Below are 23,296 nucleotides of genomic sequence, written 5' to 3' on the forward strand. Positions count from 1 at the left end.
CGGATTTAAATGAAAGGAGTACAAGGTATCAACTGTGCTTGTCTGTATTGAAATAACACAATATAAAGAGACTATTCTCTTAATTTCAGTTAGTGGCTATTTATTCATTCAGTGCCTGTATGTGGGGCATAACAAGAGGACCTTAATTCAATTATGTCGAAAGACAACCTTAGGGCCAGTTTTTCAGTTAGAGAGAAAGAGCGAGAACCTTATTTTCAGCTCTCACAGAAAATGTGTGTCGTTGAAATTAAACTCCTCTGTGTTGCTGGAAGGTTTCTGTGTTTAATGGGAACCGGGCGGGAGTGAGTGGGGTTTAGTGTAAGCTACAGAGGAGATGAATCTGTATTCCCTGAATGTGTCTCAGGCTAAAATCAATAAATGCAATGCAAGCACAGCTCCCCGCTCCCCTCTCTCCTGATGGGTGTCCCTGTCTTTCCTTGGACTAATAGAACAATAATAATGAAATCCAAATCCCCACATTATAATTTGTTTTGCATCAGTCTCAGGAGAGATCTTCTTTAGCAGTTTATTTTAGTGGCTCATTATACTTTCTAATCAAGACATAGACAGACAGCCTGTTTGCCCTTCCCCCTCCCTCCCCTCTCTACCCTGAAGTGTGCTTGCTCGCATTGCAGTCATTGTGCTGGCACTTATTATGTTACAAGTGACCGAGGTGCGGACAATGTTCTCAGTGCGTGCAAAGAGGACCCAGCCAGGCTACCCGGGCAGCTAAAGAGTGCTTCTTCTTTTAAGGATGCATCTCAGAGAGGTGCACATACACCCCTCTCCCTCCCATCCCTCCACCACACACTAGCACCACCACTAGCACCCCACGTACCCACCCCCCTGTGCTCTCTTTAATGAAGATTCTCCAATGCAATTAAGATTCCCTGTGTCTTGCTGCTACAGTATGAAAAAACACAGCCACTGTCATTTCTCATGTCTTGTCAGTCCCTGGCTGCTGATGACGATGCGGGGGAGGGATAATTCACCCGTTGCTACTGGCCACAGCACTGTGTGTGTGAGGAGCAACCAACCCCCATCTCAACAGGTAATGGAGAGGAGGGGGAGAAGGAAAATCAATGGCCAAAGAGCATGGAGAAGGAGCTTATAAAATGGCTTTACGTTTCAATAGCTGAATAAGGGCATTCTGTGGTCATCCTCTAAATTCAGCTAGGGGGGACTGTCCATGGACCTTCACATTTCTTTTAACTGTGTTCACTGCCATGTGCTTGGTGCCTGTCCTTGATTGTAGATAGGTTTGCCTTTAGAGACAGATTATTATCACCAATGATTTGTATTTAGGTGATTGCAAAAGTAATTTCCAGTGTTTAGATAATGCTATAATAATGTATCCTAGTTACCACCTAACTACAACTCCTTTTAATGAATGCTATTTTCAAACTAACATTAAAAATCATACACAATATTATTGCTCCCTTGTGATACATAGATATTGCCTTAAGTGACACAAAGGAAGCACTCTATTCTATTCTCATTTCCTCATTTCATCCTCTGAGTGGTTAACATTTCCATGGTGAGAGGGTGCCCTTACAACAACAAAAAACACATGAAAAAATCACATGGGGGAGAAAACACGTGCATTTAATCATTTTCATTTCCAAATTTTTCCATCTTGAATCCCCCTTCTCGACTTCAAAAGTTTTGCTTGATATTAATGGCACAAAAGTAACTCACTCACTAGAGGATTGCATCATATAATAACACTATTAATCAACTAAAGGGGGGTAGGTAGCCTAGTGGTTAGAGCGCTGGACCAGTAACTGAAAGGTTGCTTGATCGAATCCCTGAGCTGACAAGGTAAAAATCTGTCATTCTGCCCCTGAACAAGGCTGGGCTGTCATTGTAAATAAGAATTTGTTCTTAACTGACTTGCCTAGTTAAATCTCATAATATATATATTTAAAAATACTAAAGGTGTTTAAAGTGGCAATCCTTAATTGAAACATTAACAAAGTGTTTTCCCCGCCACAGTTTCAGTAAAAAGCTGAGTGATGGGGCTGGAGAAATGCAACCACTCTCAAATCCCTAGACTATGCTTTGGATGCAAGGACTGACCATCCATGATTTCAAAATGATAGTTTTAACCATGTTTTTTGGCTATAGAGTGGTGGTTTAAATATACTTTGTTTACAAACATCGGAGTAAAACAAGCTTATATTTTGGATTCTGATGGGGTGGGACAGTTGAACTAAGCTGATGAGGCAAAATACATCACATTATTCAAGAATCAATGGGTACATATCATTAATTTGTAAGTCCAAAAATGGATGTAGCAACTAAGGAATGCCCCTCCAACACAAAGTGACCTTCATATGGCAGAACTATGTCGCCATTTAAACGTGACCCATTAACCTGTCAGAAAATGTTTTATTCTGTCCACTGTTCCGCGAATGCCCTGCAAAATCATTCTCTTATCCCACATTTGGGCTTTTTAGATGTGGTCACCCTAATTCCACCGGTGTAAACATTGCTACTGCAACATCGCTACTGCAATATCTTTTCACATGTGAAGAGAATAACATTATTTCAACCCCACATGTGAACTTGCAATTCCACATGTTAAAGTAAGATTTTCACATGTGGAATTTTCTTGCATGTGAAACTGTACATTTGATTTTCACTTTCACATGTAGAATTGCAAGTTCACATGTGAGAAACAATGACATGCGAAAATCGAATTTGCAGTTTTATATGTGAAAAATGTTCACGTGAAAATCTCACTTTCACATGTGGAATTTCAAGTTCACGTGAGAAACAATCACATGTGGATGTTTTTCGCATATGAACCTGCAAATGTGATTTTAACATATGAATGTTTTTCACATGTGAAAATGCAATTCCACATGTGGAAATGCAATTTCACATGTGAAAGTGAGATTTTCAAAATGAGCTTTCTTACATGTGAACCTGCAAATTAGATTTTTAAATGTGATTGAATTTCACATGTAAACTTGCAATTCCACATGTGGAGGTGAGATTGTCACGTGAATGTTTTTCACATAGAACTGCATTGGCAATTTTCACATGTGCACATTTTTAACATGTGAAACCGCAAATGTCACAAGAAACTGCAACTCACCTGTGAGGTGAAAACATGTTATTCTCCTCACATGTGAAAAGGTGGTGTTAACATGTGAAGTCTACATTTTATACACGTGAAAATATGGTTTCACATGTGAAATTTAAGCTCAACATGTGAAAACAGCAAAAAGAATTAGGGGTGGGGCAAGGGCATGTAAACAGAGCAGAGCAGTTGTACCCATTCTATCTTTAACCACCCCTCCCCTTGTTGTTTTCCAGTTCAATGAAATAATCTGGCTGCCTGCACCCCGTCTGACTGACTAAAACCCTTGTCTGGGTCACAGGGCCCATGCTCAGCCTGTTGCTTGTTATGTGTTCAGAGACAGAGGTATAGAGCGTACAATTAGGCACACAGATGGCTGTTGTGTCTTTGCCATGCAATGGTATTGATCTTCTCCTTAGGAAAAGATCTGTGTATTTCTCCCCTGGATTTTCTGTTTTGCAAGTGCATTCTATTTGAAAACCAAAAGGCAACATTTGCACAAGTACCTCCCACTTATTCTAGTTGTAAATCATTGGAAGTGGCATAAAGGGGAAACTTTGATCACATTTAAGATGATCATATGAGGGTTCATCTGTCACTATAAACCTAAACAGATTATGGAAAAACACATAAAGATTTGGGCAGCAGTATCACCGTTTATCCTGTCCAAAGATGAGGAAAGACAGAATGTGAGAGTTAATATTAAATATGAACAACACTTGAGCATCACATGTACTGTCACAAATTATGACCAAACACATTTTGAGCATTCATTTCAATCCCACACATGCATGCGTTTTAAAACAGTAATGCACAGTTTAAAAAAAATCTGTATTATTATAGCATTTCCATAGACAACATGTTTATGTTTATAATAAACAATATATTTCCCGATACTTGGAATCTAGCCTATGGAACATGCACTGAAATTAATCATTCTAAAAGTAGAAGTTCTAGAAGTTTCAGTCATTCCATACATTATTTGCATGACGCAGGTCATCTATTAATAATATCAATGATTATGATTAATCAATTATGTAACTTTTCAAAAACAAATAAACAAACAAAACAAGCCAATAAGATTCCTCATCCTTGAATCAATTCAATAGATGCATTTGTTCGTCCCATTAGCACACGCTTTAGCCCTAATCATAGTTCAACTGTCTAAACGTAGTGTACTATTGTTTTCCTAATTAAAACAAACATTGATCTCTATTAATGTCAAATACAAGTTTTCTTTTGTGGCAGCTTGTAAGCTGACGTCACTTTGGTTCCTTGAAGTGGAGCTGAATAAACCTTGAGAAGAGTCTCCTTCAATCTGCTGTTAGTAACTAACACACACACTCACTCACACCGAGACTCAATTACTGCCCAATTCCTTTCTTTATCATCTGTTACCGGCCTCTTTCAAAACGAAATCGAAAAGAGGCTAGAAGGCTACACGAAGTATTACTTGAAACAAAATCCCGTTGGAAATAAGTATTAGTGTCGAAACTAAAGGTAAGTGTCCTCTTATTTCAAGGTGAGGGTAAAGAAGACGTTATGTTATATCATAGAACAAGCGATGTAGCTGGCTTGATTTGTTTCGCGAGGCGAGCTGTAGTTTCTTTGCTTACTGCGTGTGTCCCTCAATCGTCAACTGCAGATTGATAGAAACTTATCAAAATAGATACAATGTTATTCTAAGCAATCGGCATGTGCGCCTTTACTGCATGGTAAAATAATAGACTACACCAAAGTAGTTTTCTAGATTAAACGGAGTGTTTTGTCGTTGCTCAGATCAAGCTAGTTGTGACCTGATAGTCGGAATCGTCTTTGTGTCCTCTCTCGTGCGGTTTAATTGAACTGTTCTATTTTTTTTTTTAAATAAAAACTGTTTTATTTTGTTCAGGAAAACTTTTTGGAATATGTTTTTACCCACTGTTGTATATAAGTTGGCTAGTATTTTTTGTGCACATTTAATGGAACGATGTGGGAGTCAATGAAGGTAGGGAGCACAAGCTACCTTTGGTCTATTTAGCTGTCCGTTTACAGACAGGGCAAAATCCGAGCCAGCTAATAGCTCTTCAATGCGAAAATAAAATAATTAGTAAGCATAAACATAAATACTTGATTTAACTATATAACAGATTGTGTTATGGTTTGCCAGGCAAAATTCCATATCTTATTAGTAAAATTAGTTTGATGTTTTTGTCGAGTTTCAGGCTCTTTTTACAACTGGCTAACGCTATCTTTGTTGCTTCCTCAAACAAGAAGCAGCTGCTGCCTGGCCGAGTTGTTGAAATGTATCCCTTTGTGTATATTACAATATCCTCCATTTTTCTACCCTTCCAAACAACAAGCCTTTCGCCATCTTGGTTGATTTAAATTCCCTAAGCACCCCACGCTCGAAGGAAACGTATCCATGTTTTACATAGAGAAAGTTTAAACTGCACTCGGGAAAGAAATGTAGACGGTGACGTCATGTGAAGTTTAAGAAAAATGTAGCCAACATTAGCCTATGATTGGAAGGAGGAACAATTTGGTGTTACGTTTGAAGAGTGGGATTCAGCTACAAATGTTACAGTGACATTTATGCAGTGTTGCAATAATCGGATCCATGTTTTTGAACGCGCAAAATACACAAACGGTGTGTTTTAATAAGTAGTGGCAGGTGGAGATGGCATGCAAACTTGCCTTTTTAAACTAGATTTTTTTCTCTCACTGAACTTGGTTAGGTATTTTCTACATGCACGTTTTCTAGTTTATCAATGACACTTTGATAAAGATGTTATTTGTCACAACACTGTTATTCAATAACACGAATAGCACATATTGTGTGTTTTAAACGTTCAACCGTTGGATTTAGGCAATAGGTTACACAGGCTAATCATAATCGATTAGAATAAACATGCTATATCAGAATTATGTTATGGCACAGTGTATCATCATGTTTCGTTATTGCATTTAAAAATTATATATTGTTGAATGGACTAATAGCCAAGTAGTCTAATACGTTTAGACATTGATCAACAGCTATGGATGCTTACACAAATGTCAACTTTTAATTAGTCAAGCAAAGTATTATTTGTATTTTTCCCTTCCCCTCGTTTTTCATTTGCTTACTCCTCTTTGCAATGTGGGAGTCGTTGACACTTGTTTACAAATAAAAGGCAAAGATAGTGTGCCTAGGCTTATCTACCGGTAATAACACAATGTTCACCTTAGGTGACTATAGGCCTGGGCCTAATTGTCACGCCATAAGTGATATGCGCTATTGAACAGCATGTAGCCTAGTCGTTATCCACAGTCTCGTCATTGTAAAGCTAATGTCTGAGAAGATGGCAGAGGTGTGACAGAGACAGTAGGTAGTGATGACAGTAGGCTGGTTTGAGTTTTTTTATTACCATGTTATAACATATAACATGGTTCATTTGTGTGTTTTGTTGATGTTATAGCGGAGGAAAGATTTCAAACATAGGCTACCCAAAGTAGCAAACTGTCTAGTTTATCATTGAAGAATCTTCTGTCACACTAGAGATTAAACTCTCATCACCAGTTGTTCTGGTGAGCATCCATCCACCATATCCCTGTGTGATAGTCTTTAAAATGGACCTCGGTTGTTGTCTCACAAGCATTTGTTGTAAAAGAACAACAACAATGATGCTTTGTGATAGGGAATCTAATCGTTTCACCTCCCACCCTCTTTGTTTGGATATTTACTGCTGCAAAGCTAAAGTGCATAGGAGCAGATGCTTAGCCAAACATCCTTGCTGAGGGAGGCGCGATGCCTTTTTCCTTCTGGGAATGGCTCCTCTCCTCTCCCTGTGCTGATGCATCGACATGACAGCTGCTTGATTTCATGGAGCTGCTAAGAAGCCATTAGTGGTATCAGTGAATTGAAACGGAACAGTCTCCCATTTTTGCACCGCTATTACAAACGTCTATTGTTAGCTTCTTTTGTGTGTGTGTGTGTGTGTGCTGCAGCTGAACACACACAGCAGAACAGGGCAGAGGAGCACTAATATACTTGTGTTGCTGTGTGTTTCCCCATAATGCGAGTGAGAGAGAACAAATCTGTCAGGGCTTGTTTGTGATGTTGGTTTGAAATGGAAGCAAACTGTGCTACCTCAAGCACACTCAAATCAGGGATGTTTCCATGCCTGGCCAAGAGAAGTAAAAAAAATACTGTAGTGCTCTCTCTCTCTCTCTCTCTCTCTCTCTCTCTCTCTCTCTCTCTCTCTCTCTCTCTCTCTCTCTCTCTCTCTCTCCACCTCGGCTCCCCTCTCTCCCTCTCTTCCACCCCACAGAATGTTGTTTTCTTTGCCAGGAGATAAAAAGGACTTCCGCTTGACTTGAACATTCAGGAATTAAAGATAGACATGTTTAAGCCCTATTTGCATGTCTACCCAACGCTGCACCAAACGGTTGCTATTGACTAAGCTGATTAGGAGAAATTAGGTTTAGGAGCCCCTGTGTCTGGGGGTGCTGAAACTGACAAAACTTGGACAGCTTTTCTACAGACAATCCCATATGCACACAAGTCTATTCTGTCTAATCCTGTACTATTGAAATTAGGGCTAATAATGTTAGAGGAACGTGCCTGCTTTGGTGTCCATCATTTTTTTGTCTTTTTGAAATGAGGTGAGGATGGTTATCCAGTCAACAATCAAGCAGTTTGTCGCGATCTACGCTGCCACCCTTTGAATTGATCTTAAACGCAATGCCCACATGGCTCTCACTGATTGCAGTGTGCACTGAATTTGATTAGCATGGCATATCCCTATACTGCACCTCCTTGTGCTAGTTTCAATGTTTCCCTTCATTGTTTGTGAGACACTGTAATGAAGCATTTATTACTGTAACCCTAGAAACGAAGGCCTACATTGTTTGTTTCTGGCATTGATTTCCTTGTTTATGTTGTTTTGTATGGCCTACACAGAGATTGATTAGCTTCTGTAAACAGATCTTATGTGTGGTAAGGGAACGAACAGTCTGTGAAATCTCTGTACTGTACTGGTGGTGTGTTGTTCATTTTAAGTTTTCAACTCTAAAAGAGGAAGTAGGTTTGTTTTGTGTTACGTGAAATTAATCAACCAGAGCCTAATTACTTAAACCTGGATTGTCACCCAGTCATCCATCCCAGTGTTTACTTCAAGCTCTCTCTCTCTCTCTCTCTCTCTCTCACTCACTCACTCACTCACTCACTCACTCACTCACTCACTCACTCACTCACTCACTCACTCACTCACTCACTCACACACACACACACACACACACACACACACACACACACACACACACACACACACACCAATCTTTTCAGAAGTCAAGTACTAACTTTTATAAAGATGCGTGGTTAAATTGATGGCCCTTTAGGGATGCAGGAATTGGCTTAAAATCCGAAATGTTTAATTAGGCTACTGCTGATTATTATTGTTGGCTATTAAACCTTTGTTACTGTGCACAATGATTGTCAAGTCTGAAAATGTTACTTGCAGCAAGTGTAGCGAATACTCATTAGCACAACTGTTGACAGAACATAACATAAGTTAATGACAGTAGGACAAGTTTGTTAGTGCTCCTATGATCTACTTCACCTTCGCTTTGCTATTCTAGTCACACTGTACATTAAGTTGACATAAAGTAGCGCCATGCATTTTTACATAGCCTAGCCTACATTATAGCACACACATCCATTTTACAAACATGGTGGTAGTATGCAAGATGAATGTCAGCAATATGCAAGAACATACTATGGGCATCTATGGTGGCCTGGTCCAGTTTGTGTGTTATGAACTGAAAGTAACTGTGTCAAGGGGAGAATTACTGGTACAAGCAGATGCCAGTTTTACAGCAGTCTGGCTTGTTTAACACGTACAAATAAACCATGTGTTATTGATGTCTTCATAGACTCCAAAAATAGTAGCATAAATGCCTTTTGTACAACCAGGTCACGCCAAGTTCACTTTGTTTCGGAAATACCAAAGACACGGAGGCCATGTTTGGGAGAAAAGGAGGCGATTAGCTGCTAAGGTCTTTGTTTTGTCCGTTCCCTGGGCTTCTTCCTATTTATCATTCAATGTGAGAATTTCCTTGATGAAACTCAAGGTTATTTTTTCATGGTCTGTCTGTCTGTCAGGATGCTTGTTGTTCCACTGGCAAGGTGAAGAGGTTGATTTCTCCCTCAAGTAACGCCTCATTTTCAAAGTCCTTGAGCTCGGCAGAAAGTCTGTAAAGGAGTAGGCTAGCCTGTCTGTCTGTCGATTCATTTTTCCTGCCAGTTTTCTCAAAACAATCACAAAGGGAAAACCAGGCCTATTGACTTGGTTTGTGAGGGTGTTTGAGGCAGAGACAAAAAACTGTCTTTAATTTCAGCTGTAGGCTATTGCTTACAGTATTGGGCCTTACAGTTCCCTTCCTTCTGTCCCGAATGAGCACACTTCAATCTAAGATGCTGATAGCCTGATGAGAACTAAGAGCATCGGTTAGGCTAACTGATGGAGGAACTAAGCCAAAATTAGGCTACAGAAGACTATCCTTTTTTCCCCAAAACAATATGGTTCCATTCATAGCCTAGTAGTAGCTTAGCTAGGCCTACTGCTTAACGTCAGCTGCTCTGTCTTTTCTGTAGCCATGCTAAACGTGTATGGCTTGATACCCTATGACAAAAGAGTCGGATAAACCACAGCTCTGCTCAACACGAGTCTTTCAGAGTGGGTCCAAGGTTGATGCTTTTGAATGACATCATCTGAAGGAGGGTATATCCTAAGCTATGCGTAAGGAGCAATCCACTATTAGAAAGGGCTTGTTTTTAGTGGTCTTCACCAGCGAGCCATCCATTTCTTTTTGCCCCCCGGGAGATTGTCATATTGCCTGTGCGTGCCGTGGCTGGAATGCTCCAGTGATTGAGTCCCTGTCTACTGTGATAATGGGGACGGTATTGGAAATACCAATCGTAGTATAGCTTAGCCTAGGCCTGTTTGGTTGGCTTATCACCCTTTTACATTCTCTACCAAAATAGTGTGCAGCCTGCATGCTCTATTCACGTAGCTGCAGTATCTCTCACATGCTGGGAATTCTGAAGTGTTGTTGGCATTGCGGATAGAAATATCTTTGGATGTGGGAATGGGAATTGTGTAAGGTTTTATATTGTGGTGGTGCCGGGGATGGTCAGTGTTGTTCATCATACTAGGACAGCTGGTTGCAGGATTGAGGAGGATGGAGTAGACCCTGGGTGGCTGTTAAAAGGAAACACAAACACACACACAGGCACACACACACACACACAGGCACACACACACACACAGGCACACACACACACACACACACACACACACACGCACACACAGGCACACACAGACACACACACACACACACGCACACAGGCACACACAGGCACACACAGACACACACACACACACACGCACACAGGCACACACACACACACAGGCACACACAGGCACACACACACACACACACGCAGGCACACACACACACACACACTCTGAGGTTGCGCTTCAACAACCAACCTTTTATTTATTGATCGTCCAGCATTTAAAATCTGGTCACTGCTGCCACAAAGGCTTTTCATTTTAGCTGTGCTGGCAGACTGCTGCAACCTAGCCAGAATTTTAAATATTTAATTTTAACTGAGCGCCATAAGAACTGACAAGGATGTGGAGGGATGGGGGAAAGAAGAACTCTGTTCAGCAATGAAATAGCCTAATTTTGTGTTGGTCAGCAGTAACCATACAGTGTAAGGTCTTCTTTGTAAACCGTCCTGCTTGCATTTGTCCGAGTAGGGCAGGAGTAAAGAGAAGAGGCCTCAGGCCTAGGCTATATTCATGCAGCAGACAGTTGCAGGACAGTTGCTTATATCTGTTGTATTTTACTAGAGCTGATCCACAGATAATATGCCTAAACTTCAGGGGCGTACTTAGTGACTCAGTCTTCGCACGTTCATCCAAATAATTCCAGCATCCGAACAGTGCACTGTGCCCCCGCCAACTTTCCTTCGATTCACAAGTGGATGAAACTATTTCACTGGAGAAGGCATCTGAGCGAGTGAAACAGCGCCCCTCTGTCTTACTATATGTAGCCCATGTATCTGATGCTGTCTGGCTAAAAAGAGTATCACATGCCATACTCTTTGGCCAGACAGCATCAGCGGCTCAAGCGGAGGAATTTGAAAAAAAAGTGTATTTTTATTATGCACAGTATGAGGCCCCTTGATGATGATGATGATGATGTGAAGCCTGTAGCAATTACCTCTTCTGCCTAATGGCAAGTCCGCCAGTGCTAAACTTGAAAAGACTCTGTTTGATATGGTCTTTTACTCATCTAGTAAAATATAGCCTACAATATAGATTAGGCCTTTGCATGTCATGGTGATTTCAGCTTGACTCAGCCTACCTTGTAACAGAGCTGCTGCCTAAACATTCTCCTGATTGGATTAGTCATTATTGGACCCGGAGCTAACTGGCTGTTTTTAGAACTAGACGTCAGAACAGGAACTTCACCTCGGGAAGAGGGGGATTCAAGTAATCCACACTGGCATGACTAGCACAGACTCACCGTGGAGTTATTCCTGGGAATGGACGGATTCTATCTGTTCATTTGATGTTCTACAATCTGTTCTCCATCAGGATTCGTCCAGCATTTCCCGTATGTGTGTGCTGTGCAATAACTAAAAGACACTTAGCCTACAAGCAGTAAAAAGCAGGGAAACCACATGTAACAAGTCATTCATTAAAGGCCTGTGAGAAGGAAATGTAACAAGTCATTCATTAAAGGCCTGTGAGAAGGAAATGGAAAGTTGAAAATGTGCCACCATTTTCTCTCAGACCTCATTCTCTTCCACAGATCGCCTAGACGCATGCTGTGGTGATCTCTCCTCTAGTCTCAATGTGGCGGGAGTTGAAACAGAGAAACCGTTCCTCCGTCACTCCTCTCCCCCTCCGTCTGCCCCAGAGTGGCTGTTGTTGTTCACGGCCCGCCATGAAAGGCTAGCTGCCTGCCTTGTGGCATTGTCCCTTTCTCTAAACGATGACACTGAGAGACAGCTGTAACGCGAGACGCCTCTACCCAAGCAGGCGCTCGGAGAGAGGACGGGGAGACGCCTTTATCTCAGGCTGGGGGGGGGCACTGACCTCTACTAGCTCTCAGGGCTGCATGGGAGCAGTGTCTGGAGTTAGTATCCACCCTCTACTAACTGAAACTCTTAGACTACATAATAACATCCGTGGATTGGGTTGCAGGGTAGTCGGCCTCGTGGGCCTTGGTGGTATTGGTGTTTTGTGGTTGTTGTGTTGTGGTTTGAACTAGTGTGTGCCTGTGTGGCAAGGTTGTATTTGTTTGTGCGGGTATACTTGTGCGGGTGTGCTTGTGTTTGTCTGTGTGTGTGTCTTATGTTTGTTCAAAGATGGAAACATACACACATCCCTCTGGCCTCCAGGCTACGGTGGTTAAATCCTCTGTGAGAGCTCCCGCGTTCAACCCAAATATTTACAGCTAATTTAAGTATGGACCAGAAGCGGAAACAACATCTCTCTGTGTGTGTGTGTGTGTGTGTGTGTGTGTGTGTTTGTGTGTGTGTTTGTGTGTAATCTCAACACAGGGAGAGAAATGAAAGCACTCAATCACTCACCTGTCAGAGCTCTTCACTCCCGCCAAGCATACACGCATGCACACATCCGCGCACACACACACACACACATCTCCCTCAGGGCTTGACAGGATTGGGCCTTTTATTGACTCCCTGATTGAGACAGGCGATTCATTTAATGGAAACTTTAGCCACCGAAACACAGTAATGCAGGAATCAAGACAGATGGACATCTCTCATCTTTCCCCCTGTGCTTTATATTAGGTTGAATGTTAGCTTGTAGATTAACTTTGGTGATCATCTTGTATTTCAAACTATCTCTTGTATGGAATACCATGTTGAGGCTGAGCTAGGCTAACAGGGAGAGTACAGAGGGAGGATTTATTCCAGGGTATGATGTGTTGGTCGGTTTGTTGGTCGACCCAGAGCCGGCCGGGCAGGAGAGAGAGATGGCGGTGGGTGGGAGAGGCGTGACAGCTGCGTTGGCGGCTGCTGTGAGTGACCTTCACGTCGTCTTGGTAGATTGTCAAGGCTGTTGGGATGACACTGAGCCATGGAGCTCTGCTCTGCCGGAGCGGCTGCGTCCTCTCATTCACTCACTCAGACAGACAGTGGTGCGCAACGGGTACAAGTTGCCCATATGCACTTCTTTCTCTAAATCGTAACTGTAACCAATAAGGGGGGGGGGGGTTCCAAGCTCACCTTAGATCAGTGTCTACTCCAGAGACAACTCCATCCTAATTCTTATGGTTAATTTATGTAGCCAAGTATCAATTTTCTAGCCTGTATGATTGAAGTCCCACAGTAGTGAACGTGGGCTGTGTTCAGTCTGATGACACACAGTCACATCAGCGTGTCTTAAAGGCTCAGTGCAGTCAACAGTTTTATATATATTTCTAGTGGCGCAGTGGTCTAAGGCACTGCATCTCAGTGCAAGAGACATCACTACAGTCCCTGGTTCAGATCCAGGCTGTATCACATCCGGCTGTGATTGGGAGTCCCATAGGGAGGTGCACAATTGGCCGGGGTAGGCCGTCATTGTAAATAAGAATTTGTTCTTAACTGACTTGCCTAGTTAAATAAAGATAACCATTTTTTTTCTTCAGTTTTCCACTTCCCACTCAGACCACTCCCAGAGAGTCCTAGCAAAATTCTTGCTTGGAAAAATGCTCTTTGCTAAGAAGCTATTTTTGCTTATTTTTGACCATTTTAATTTAAAACAATCACCGTAAGTTACTTAATTGTTACCCAGAAATTATTTGATATTGAGATAAAAACGGTTGCATTGGACCTTTAAGCTGAGGCCAGAGGCAGGTCCGTCCAATTATGAATGAATGATAGCCCCATAGGCTAAGTGGAGGGAGACGGAGAGAGGCTACCCTCAGATTCATCATGATGCTACTGTAGGAATTGGCTCCTAGCCATATTGGGAGTAGCGTTACCAGGGCTGAATCATAAATGGCACACACATACAGTACCATCACGCTCACACATACGCTCACACATACGCCCATGCGCTAACGGGTACACACACACACACACACACACACACACACACTGTTTGTGTTACATAATGACAGTCCCTTGAGGGTGTCCTCTCTCTTAAATCCCACAAAGGGACTGTGTTTATGTTCGTTGCTTTTCAGCCAGTTCTTGTGCTTTACATTGTGTGGGATAACCCAGTCCCCAGTAATGGGACTTTCTCCATCAGGTCTAGGAAGAAGGCATTTAATGGAATAGAACACACAGAGAGGCTCTTTTGAATAAGCCGAGAGAGAGGATCAGAATTGCACTTAGGCAAACGTTTCTGCGCGCAGATTTTTCTTCCTCGTCTTTCCACAGAACAGACACTCACCTCTCGCCACAGATCCCATTTTGTCAGCTTTCAGCTCCAGATCATGTAACGATAAAAGATACTGCCCCGCAGTTAAACAGTGCCAGTAAATCACACGCAAAAGAAAGCTGGGAGAAGCAGTATTTTTAAGCAGAGAGAGAGAAGGGGGAGAGAGAGAAGGGGGAGAGAGAGAAGGGGGAGAGAGAGGGGCTCTTTGTGTTCTGTGTACTAACTTTATGCGATGAAGAGATGAATCACAGCTATTTAAGGGATCAGTTTCCTGCAACTGATTGTGTGACGACTCAGTGGTGGATAGATTGTCAAGACTTGCCTGTTTTGTTCCGGAGGTTTCAGAAAAATGTCTGCGGCCAGTTCACAGTCAGTGCCCTCCGCTTTCATCCCTCCCTCCCTTCCTGGCCTGCAATATCACAGATGAGCCGGGAGCAAAAGGAGACAAACACCTTTTTAGCGTGTCTGTCATCGAATGGCACTTTATGGAGGCATTGCTAAGGTTTCTCCTCACTAAAGTTAAGTCTACATTACTAGATTTAACGTGACGGTTCTCTCCGCCAAAGGCACTATTCAATTCCAAGCCTCCGGGGCCACGTCACAGCTGTTGCCCTGGAGGCCTGGAATTGAAAAGCCTTGTTCTATGTGGACCTGTTGTTTTGTGCCTGCAGGCTTACAGAATGTTTAGGCCTAGTTAGATGCTGCTTGCTATCGTTGTGTTGCTTACGACTGTGTTCGAGTAGAGCTTACGTAAGGCTCTACAGTGTTCTAGGCCCACTGTCTTAGCAAATAGCTAGCGCGGCCGTGGCATCAGCAGCTGATGTCGGGTCAGTGTGTATTTCAGATACCCAGGCAGGCGAAAAAGGGTGTGAAGTATGTAGCTTCAAATCTCGCCACTGTCATTACAGCGCTCTTTGGCTGGGGGAATAATTTCAGCGTCGTGCCCTCTCTGAGGGAACATCCTTTTAATCATAGGCCTTTATGAGGACTCTACAGATGAATTCCCTCAGTCGGCTCGGCGCGGTGTGCTATCACCACGGAGATGTGTAATCAAGGTGGTGTGTGTGTGTGTGTGTGTGTGTGTGTGTGTGTGTGTGTGTGTGTGTGAGATCAGCCGACCAGATCAGGCCTGTGGATGACGAGGAGGAGTCGTCATCGCTAGATCACGTCGTTGTTATAGACGGACACCGTCACTCTAGTTAATACCGTTTATTTCCTGTGGAGATTTCAGCCGTAATGGCGCCTGTGTGTGTGTGTGTGTTTCTGTGCCCCTGTGTCTGTCTGTGTGCTGTAGAGTTTTACCCAGTGCCAGGGTGAGTATGTGTACCAGAGTGACCAATGACGCCACTAGCGGTGCTGCAGTGAGAGAGACAGTGCCACGGCCGTGACACACAGTCCTGACTGTCACCATGTCCGTTCATACACACAGGCTGAGAAAGCTCCCTCTCTGCCTCTCCCCTCCTCTGTGCTCCAGGAAGGCAGATAGATCAGAGACAGTGTAGCGCTGAGGGGCGTGAGAACACTGGGAAGGGCTGCTCCTCTCTCTCAGCAAGAACTGTCTTGTGTTTTGGGAATATATCCTCCTCCCTCACACCAAAAGCCATAATGTCTGGCTTTCATTCTAACAGGTTGAGCAGGAAAAATGGATGACTGTGTGTTGTGTGGTGTGTTTGTGTTAGCAGGCCTGCTGTGCCTGCGACAGAGAGCGAGAGAGAGAGAGAGTGTGTGTGTGTGTGTGTGTGTTAGATCTGCTCTGCTTATGCTCAGTGCCAGCTCCTAGCCGTGTCTCAAAACGTCATGTCCTTTTGTTTTGTCTGATCTGTCAGTTGACCACAACAGCACACAGAGCTTTGATATCGATGTATGTTGGAAATGAATTAAGGTATTCCCCCTCAGGGCCCAAACTGGTCGCCATTAGCGTTTAGATTGTATTTTTCATGGAGAACAGATGAAATGAACGGTGTCATACAGAAGAGATATCAACGTATAAATGGATTAACGTGACTGTTGTCCTCTTTCTCTCTCTTTCAGGTGTTAGAGCAGTGATGTCACAGAGCTGAAGACATTTCCTATCAGTGAGTACGGACTCTTATCATCTTCCTATCATCTCTGAACAACTGTCAACAACATAGCTTTTTTCTGTTGTTGGGCCCTGTGTGACATTCCCTAATACTTATAGTTGTTATGAGAGAAGCTTTTGAAATCATTTTTGCTCAACTTGTCATCAACAATATTTGTTTGGCGTAGAGGATAGTTCGCAGGCTCCTTCGATTCCAGGCTTAATTAGATTTCATTCTTTCGACACGAGAGGATTTTCTCCCCCAATTAAATTTAACAAGGGCTCCTTGAAAAAGCAGTTGTTCTGATTACATTACAAATTCAGAGTTTCATTCAGTGAATCGTGCAATTAATTACATTTCTCTCCATTTTGATCAGAACATTTTTGTGGGGGAGGGAAACATGCGAATTAACCATCATCAGTGTTTGTGATCTGTTGCAGTAACATTATAATCTAAACAGTTATTACAGTATCTGTTGATGTAGCCTAACAGTGAATTTAAATTGTTAGGCCTATCAGCTGGAGTCAAACTGAATCATGTTCCTCAACAATATAGTGGATTAAATTGGTTGGCTGGTTAGCCGTTTCTCACCCTCTCTTCTGTGGCTCATCTGTTTGGCTCTGCTTATCTCTCTCTGGCGCGCTCTCTCCCGCTCTCTCTTTCTCTCCCTCTCTCTCTCTCCCTCTCTCTCCCTCCCTCTCTCTCTCTCTCTCTCTCTCTCTATTACCACTAGCTCTATTCCCTCAAGGTTTCACCAAGCAGACAAAGGTGACGGTTTTAGCCCGCAGACAATGACTTGCACTTTTCTCCCTTTCTCACTTTATGGCTTTGTGCTGATGAGTGTGTCACCAGATCTAATCTCACACTTTAGAAATCAGCTTTATCTCTTATGCAGCTCAGCTCAGCTGGGGTGAGCGTACCATTGAGAGTTAGGTGTGTTTATGTATTTTGAGGTAGGAATATTCAGCAGATCCCAAAAAATCTAAGGGGAACGGGTCTCCTCCTAAATGTGCTTTTCAAGGTGGTGTTTGCTTGACGTCCAATACACTTGATTTGAGAATCAACCTGCACTGCAAATTGTAAGTTACACATTCTGAACCGGTGCTGGGCATTTACCTATTACACGTCATGTAACATATTATTGATAGCTGTATGCTATCAGTCATGATCTAGACGGCTCCATTTGAAATTGATTTCCTAGAAATGTAGGGCTGGAGAACGGGTGAAAGGCAAACCCCTCTGGTGGCTGTGATGATTTGCTCACTGTTGAACACTGCAGTGAAATGTCCACCTATCAGTCTCTAGTGATCGTACAGTATTTCTGTCTGTTTATTCTTCCATTAGTCCATAGAAAACAGGCAGAACCTTGGCAAACATGGACGCCATCCAAACAGCCACAGTACTGAGCAGTTATCCACCATTAGTTCCTTGTAAGAGGAGGGTAGGAAAAGGGAGAGTGGTGCTTAAATACCCAGAGGGAATTACAAATGTTGAGAGAGAGAGAGCGAGAGACACAGAGAGCGAGAGAGAGAGAGAGAGAGAGAGAGAGAGAGAGTTGTATTGTTTAGAGAGTTTACAAAGGGATGGCAAAGTAAACGATGTGTGTGTTTGTGTGTGTACAAGCCTGTGAGTGGTTGTCGGTGCCGTTTAAGATGATGGAGGATGATACATGTTTTTCATGAACACGGCCTTATTTCTATTACAGCATATTGGATGACTGTCAAGCATATTCCATTCATCCAGCTCAATGTAACATCAATAAGTTGAGGCTACTACATGATGCTACATTTTTCCCTGTACCCGTCATGAGGTTGCTACTAGCTAGCCTATGAGTGAACATTTACAGCGTAGGTGCACAGGTCGAGGGAATTCTGAGTAATCAAGGTGACAGGCAGTGACACATTTAATACCGCCTTGCACACTGCGTCTAGCTGATCTAGAGTGTAATCATTAGTCCAACAGTTGCAAATGAGAGTTGTAGCGTTAGTAAACCCTGCTACAATCACGCAGTACAATCAGCAGCAAGCAGTCAGCAGCAAGCAGTTTAGCAGTTACATTGGCGGGCCATGGTGGCAATAAATTAATAAAACCAAAAGCTTACTTTGACTTGGAAGAGTTCCAGTGTTGGATAGCCATAGCCAGCTAGCTAACATAGCATCCCTCTGTTTGAACCAGGTGTTTGAGTAGGCTAAACTAGCTAGCTGCATTCGATGCTAACTAAGTAAGTGAAAGTGAAAAAATATATACTATGAAATATAGCTAGCTCTCTCTTTTGCTTCTTCTTCATTTTGGAAGAAATTAATTTATTCAAAACTGTTGAACTATTGTCTTTCTCTCTCTTTGAGTCAACTACTCACCACATGTTATGCACTGCAGTGCTAGATAACTGTAGCTTATGGTTTCAGTACTAGATTCATTCTCTGATCCTTTGATTGGGTGGACAATATGTCAGTTCATGCTGCAAGTGTGCTGATAGGTCGTTGTCATAATTACTGTGTAAGTCTATGGAAGGGGGTGAGAACCATGTGCCTCCTAAGTTTAGTATTGAAGTCAATGTACCCAGAGGAGGACGGAAGCTAGCTGTCCTCCAGCTACACCATGGTGCTACCCTACAGAGTGCTGTTGAGGCTACTATAGACCTTCATTGCAAAACAGTGTGTTTTTATCAATTATTTGGTGACGTGAATATATTTACTATAGTTTTATCTAAAAAGGAGAACTTGTTTAATGTTTCACTTTTATTTTTATGAAATTCACTGAGGAGGATGGTCCTCCCCTTCCTCCTCTGAGGAGCCTCCACTGAGGCCTGTGTATGTGTACACATGTATGCGAGGGTGTGAAAAGGACACATTTTAAGAATATATTGTTTTTTTTGTTATGTGTTTGGCATTCTCTTTTTGTTTTGCCACCCATGATCGGGAGAGAGAGGTGCTGAGAAGTGTGTTTGTGTGTTTATTTTTACGTGTGTGTGCAGTATGTGTGAGTGTGTGTGTGAGCACAGCATGTGTGTGCGCAGTGTGTGTGTGTGTGTGTGTGTGTGAGCACAGCATGTGTGCGCAGTGTGTGTGTGTGTGTGTGTGTGTGAGCACAGCATGTGTGTGTGTGTGTGTGTGTGTGTGACCACAGCATGTGTGTGCGCAGTGTGTGTGTGTGTGTGTGTGTGTGTGTGTGTGTGTGTGTGTGTGTGTGTGTGAGAGAGAGAGAAAGGTGAGAAGTCAGCCTTAATAACTAGCTGATGTTCCTGAACACACTTCCCTCCTTTCCTTCCCTTAGATGTACAGTGTGTTCTCAGTATGGCCAGTGGCCTGACAGATTGCTGGGACTATGGTAGAAGATGGTAGCACTAAGTACTAGAGCTCACTAGTACTGGGCTGAAAGGAAGGAGGGTGAGAGAGGAGGAAAGAGAGGGAGGAGGGCGAAAGAGAGAGCGAGAGACAGGTGGGAGAGAGAGAAGACTGAACATGAGGGATGAGTTGGGACTGAGTCGCAATGCTTTATGCTATGTAAAACGTCAGTTGATTTTAGTTCATTTGTGTGGTTGTATTTTGTCTTTTAAGTTAGTTGGGTTTGGTTATACTTGATGCAATATTGTACTGTCTACAATAACTAATAAAAGCTGTTAGTAAGAGCTGTAGCAGTCATCTTGCCTTCAGCCTGTATGTTTACTGATTACATCATCAACATGTGAAGCAGCACTTTAGACCGTGGAATTCAGCTTTCCCAGGAAGACACCCTGTTGTTAGAGCTGCCGTTTCACTCTTTAGGCTGTGTGGTGGTGTGTGTTTGAGAGTGAGTGAGTAAGAGAGAGAGAGAGAGATTGTGAGAGAGAGAGGGAGAGAGAGATTGTGAGAGAGAGAGGGAGAGAGAGGTAATGCATGCAGGCTATCTGTACTTAAGCCAAGGTGCTGCGTCGAGGAGCAGTAATGCCTACACAGCCCCATCTGCTTTATCCAGCTTGAAATGCAATGCCTTTTAATGACAAAAAGAATCACAGAGAGGTGTCGAGAGAGGGAGGAGTGAGAGGGGGAAGGAGAGAGGAAGGAGGGATAGGGGGAAGGAGAGAGGGAGGAGTGAGAGGGAGAGGGGGAAGGAGAGAGGGAGGAGTGAGAGGGAGAGGGGGAAGGAGAGAGGGAGGAGTGAGAGGGAGAGGGGGAAGGAGAGAGGGAGGAGGTAGAGGGGGAAGGAGAGAGGGAGGAGTGAGAGGGAGAGGGGGAAGGAGAGAGGGAGGAGGTAGAGGGGGAAGGAGAGAGGGAGGAGGGAGAGGGGGAAGGAGAGAGGGAGGAGGTAGAGGGGGAAGGAGAGAGGGAGGAGTGAGAGGGGGAAGGAGAGAGGGAGAGGGGGAAGGGGAGAGGGAGGAGGTAGAGGGGGAAGGAGAGAGGGAGGAGGTAGAGGGGGAAGGAGAGAGGGAGAGGGGGAAGGGGAGAGGGAAAACATCTCGAAGGTCAGGAGCAGCGGGCGGCCGTAGGGGAGAGACACGTGAGGCTGAGATTGTCTTGCGTCAGCCCCACAGCACTCTCTGTGTGTGTGTGTCAGTTTGTTTGTAATGTGTGTGTGTGTCTCATCTCCTGTTGGGCCAGCATTTCCATTCTACTCCCACTGTGTACAGCAGGACAGCTAGGCAGTATTTCCATTCCTAGTATCTAGTCCTGCTAAAGCAGGATTGTATAGACCGGGTGTTACTACACTGTACTGCAGGGATCATCTAGATTCAGCCGCAAGCTGTTTTTTTTCTTGAGCGGGGGGGTCGGAACATAATTACAAATCATTTGTAGACTGCAAATTGAATCCCAAACGGATGTAATATTTGACTAAAACATAACCATTTCAAACCTCGCTTAAGTTTGCATACGATCACGTGTCTCTCTATTCTGCATGGGAATACTTGGGAAAAGATTTCTTAAATGAAAATGACTGAGTTCATGGTGATTCTAGTCTTTTACTTCCAACAATGAAAATTAAAATAAAACAAATGTTTTTTCTCAGAAAGCTTGGGGAGTCAAGTAAAACCAACCGCAGGCCAAATTCGTCCCGCGGCTGCCAGTCAGGGAACCCTGCTGTACTATGTTATCCATGCCTGTGGTCGACTAGCAAAAGACAGTTAAACCAGGGAAATACCAAGGCTGTGCCACTACTTTACTTCCTCTTTTTAAACCATAATGGCAGAGTTGGCATGAGCATGAATGTTTCTGTGTGTGCGTGCGTCTGTGTGTGTGTGCATGTGTCTGTGTGTGTGTCGTGTTGATAGAGGGTTAGGGATAGCACGGCTGCTAACAGTGAGAGCATTAGTGAGTTGAATTGAAACCGTGTTGTAGGAGAAGCCTATATATTTTGTTACGAGCCTTTTGTCACAGCAAAGGGGAAAAGGAGTGCATTTACTTCAGCCTGTTGGAGAGTGGATCTAAGACAGTGTCGACGAGCAGCCTAAAGCATTCTGACACAGCCAGAGTGTTCACAGATCTGCTGAAGTGTTACTGTCTGTTAGAACCGCCATCTCTTGAGTTTTTCTTCTGAGTTTTCATATCTGTTACTGGAGCTTTTAGAAGTGTACTAAGTTAAATACAGTAATTTCACTCACACCATACACCCCCAGTCCAACACACACTCACACCATACACCCCCCCGTCCTACACACACTCACACCATACACCCCCCGTCCAACACTCACTCACACCATACACCCCCAGTCCAACACACACTCACACCATACACCCCCCCGTCCTACACACACTCACACCATACACCCCCCGTCCAACACTCACTCACACCATACACCCCCAGTCCAACACACACTCACACCATACACCCCCAGGCCAACACACACTCACACCATACACCCCCCGTCCAACACACACTCACACCATACACCCCCCGTCCAACACACACTCACACCATACACCCCCCGTCCAACACACACTCACACCATACACCCCCCGTCCTACACACACTCACACCATACACCCCCCGTCCAACACACACTCACACCATACACCCCCCGTCCAACACACACTCACACCATACACCCCCAGTCCAACACACAGTCACACCATACACCCCCCGTCCAACACACACTCACACCATACACCCCCAGTCCAACACACAGTCACACCATACACCCCCCGTCCAACACACACTCACACCATACACCCCCAGTCCAACACACACTCACACCATACACCCCCCACATCCAACACACACTCACACCATACACCCCCCATCCAACACACACTCACACCATACACCCCCCCGTCCAACACACACTCACACCATACACCCCCCACATCCAACACACACTCACACCATACACCCCCCACATCCAACACACACTCACACCATACACCCCCCCGTCCTACACACACACACACTCACACCATACACCCCCCCGTCCTACACACACACTCACACCATACACCCCCCCATCCAACACACACTCACACCATACGCCCCCCGTCCAACACACACTCACACCATATGCCCCCCGTCCAACACACACTCACACCATACACCCCCCCGTCCAACACACACTCACACCATACACCCCCCCCCCCGTCCTACACACACTCATACCATACACCCCCCGTCCAACACACACTCACACCATACGCCCCCCGTCCAACACACACTCACACCATACACCCCCCCGTCCAACACACACTCACACCATACACCCCCCCCCGTCCTACACACACTCATACCATACACCCCCCGTCCAACACACACTC

General features: G+C 43.9%; 1 protein-coding gene across 14 annotated transcripts in view; it reads left to right on the forward strand.

The window, feature by feature from the left end:
* Positions 1–4,390: 4,390 nt before the first annotated feature.
* LOC115196042 (bromodomain adjacent to zinc finger domain protein 2B) overlaps positions 4,391–23,296 on the forward strand; it is a 73,977-nt gene continuing 55,071 nt past the window's right edge. For 13 of the 14 annotated variants that reach the window (XM_029756519.1, XM_029756528.1, XM_029756521.1 and 10 more), the window contains exons 1-2: positions 4,391–4,588; positions 16,549–16,592. The gene's annotated coding sequence lies outside the window, so the exon portion shown is untranslated. Of the gene's footprint in view, positions 4,589–4,706; positions 5,076–16,548; positions 16,593–23,296 lie in introns of those variants that run through there. The other variant, XM_029756520.1, reaches the window with a different exon arrangement.

Source organism: Salmo trutta, chromosome 6 (genome assembly GCF_901001165.1).
Source record: "Salmo trutta chromosome 6, fSalTru1.1, whole genome shotgun sequence".
In the NCBI taxonomy this organism is placed as follows: Eukaryota; Metazoa; Chordata; class Actinopteri; order Salmoniformes; family Salmonidae; genus Salmo; species Salmo trutta.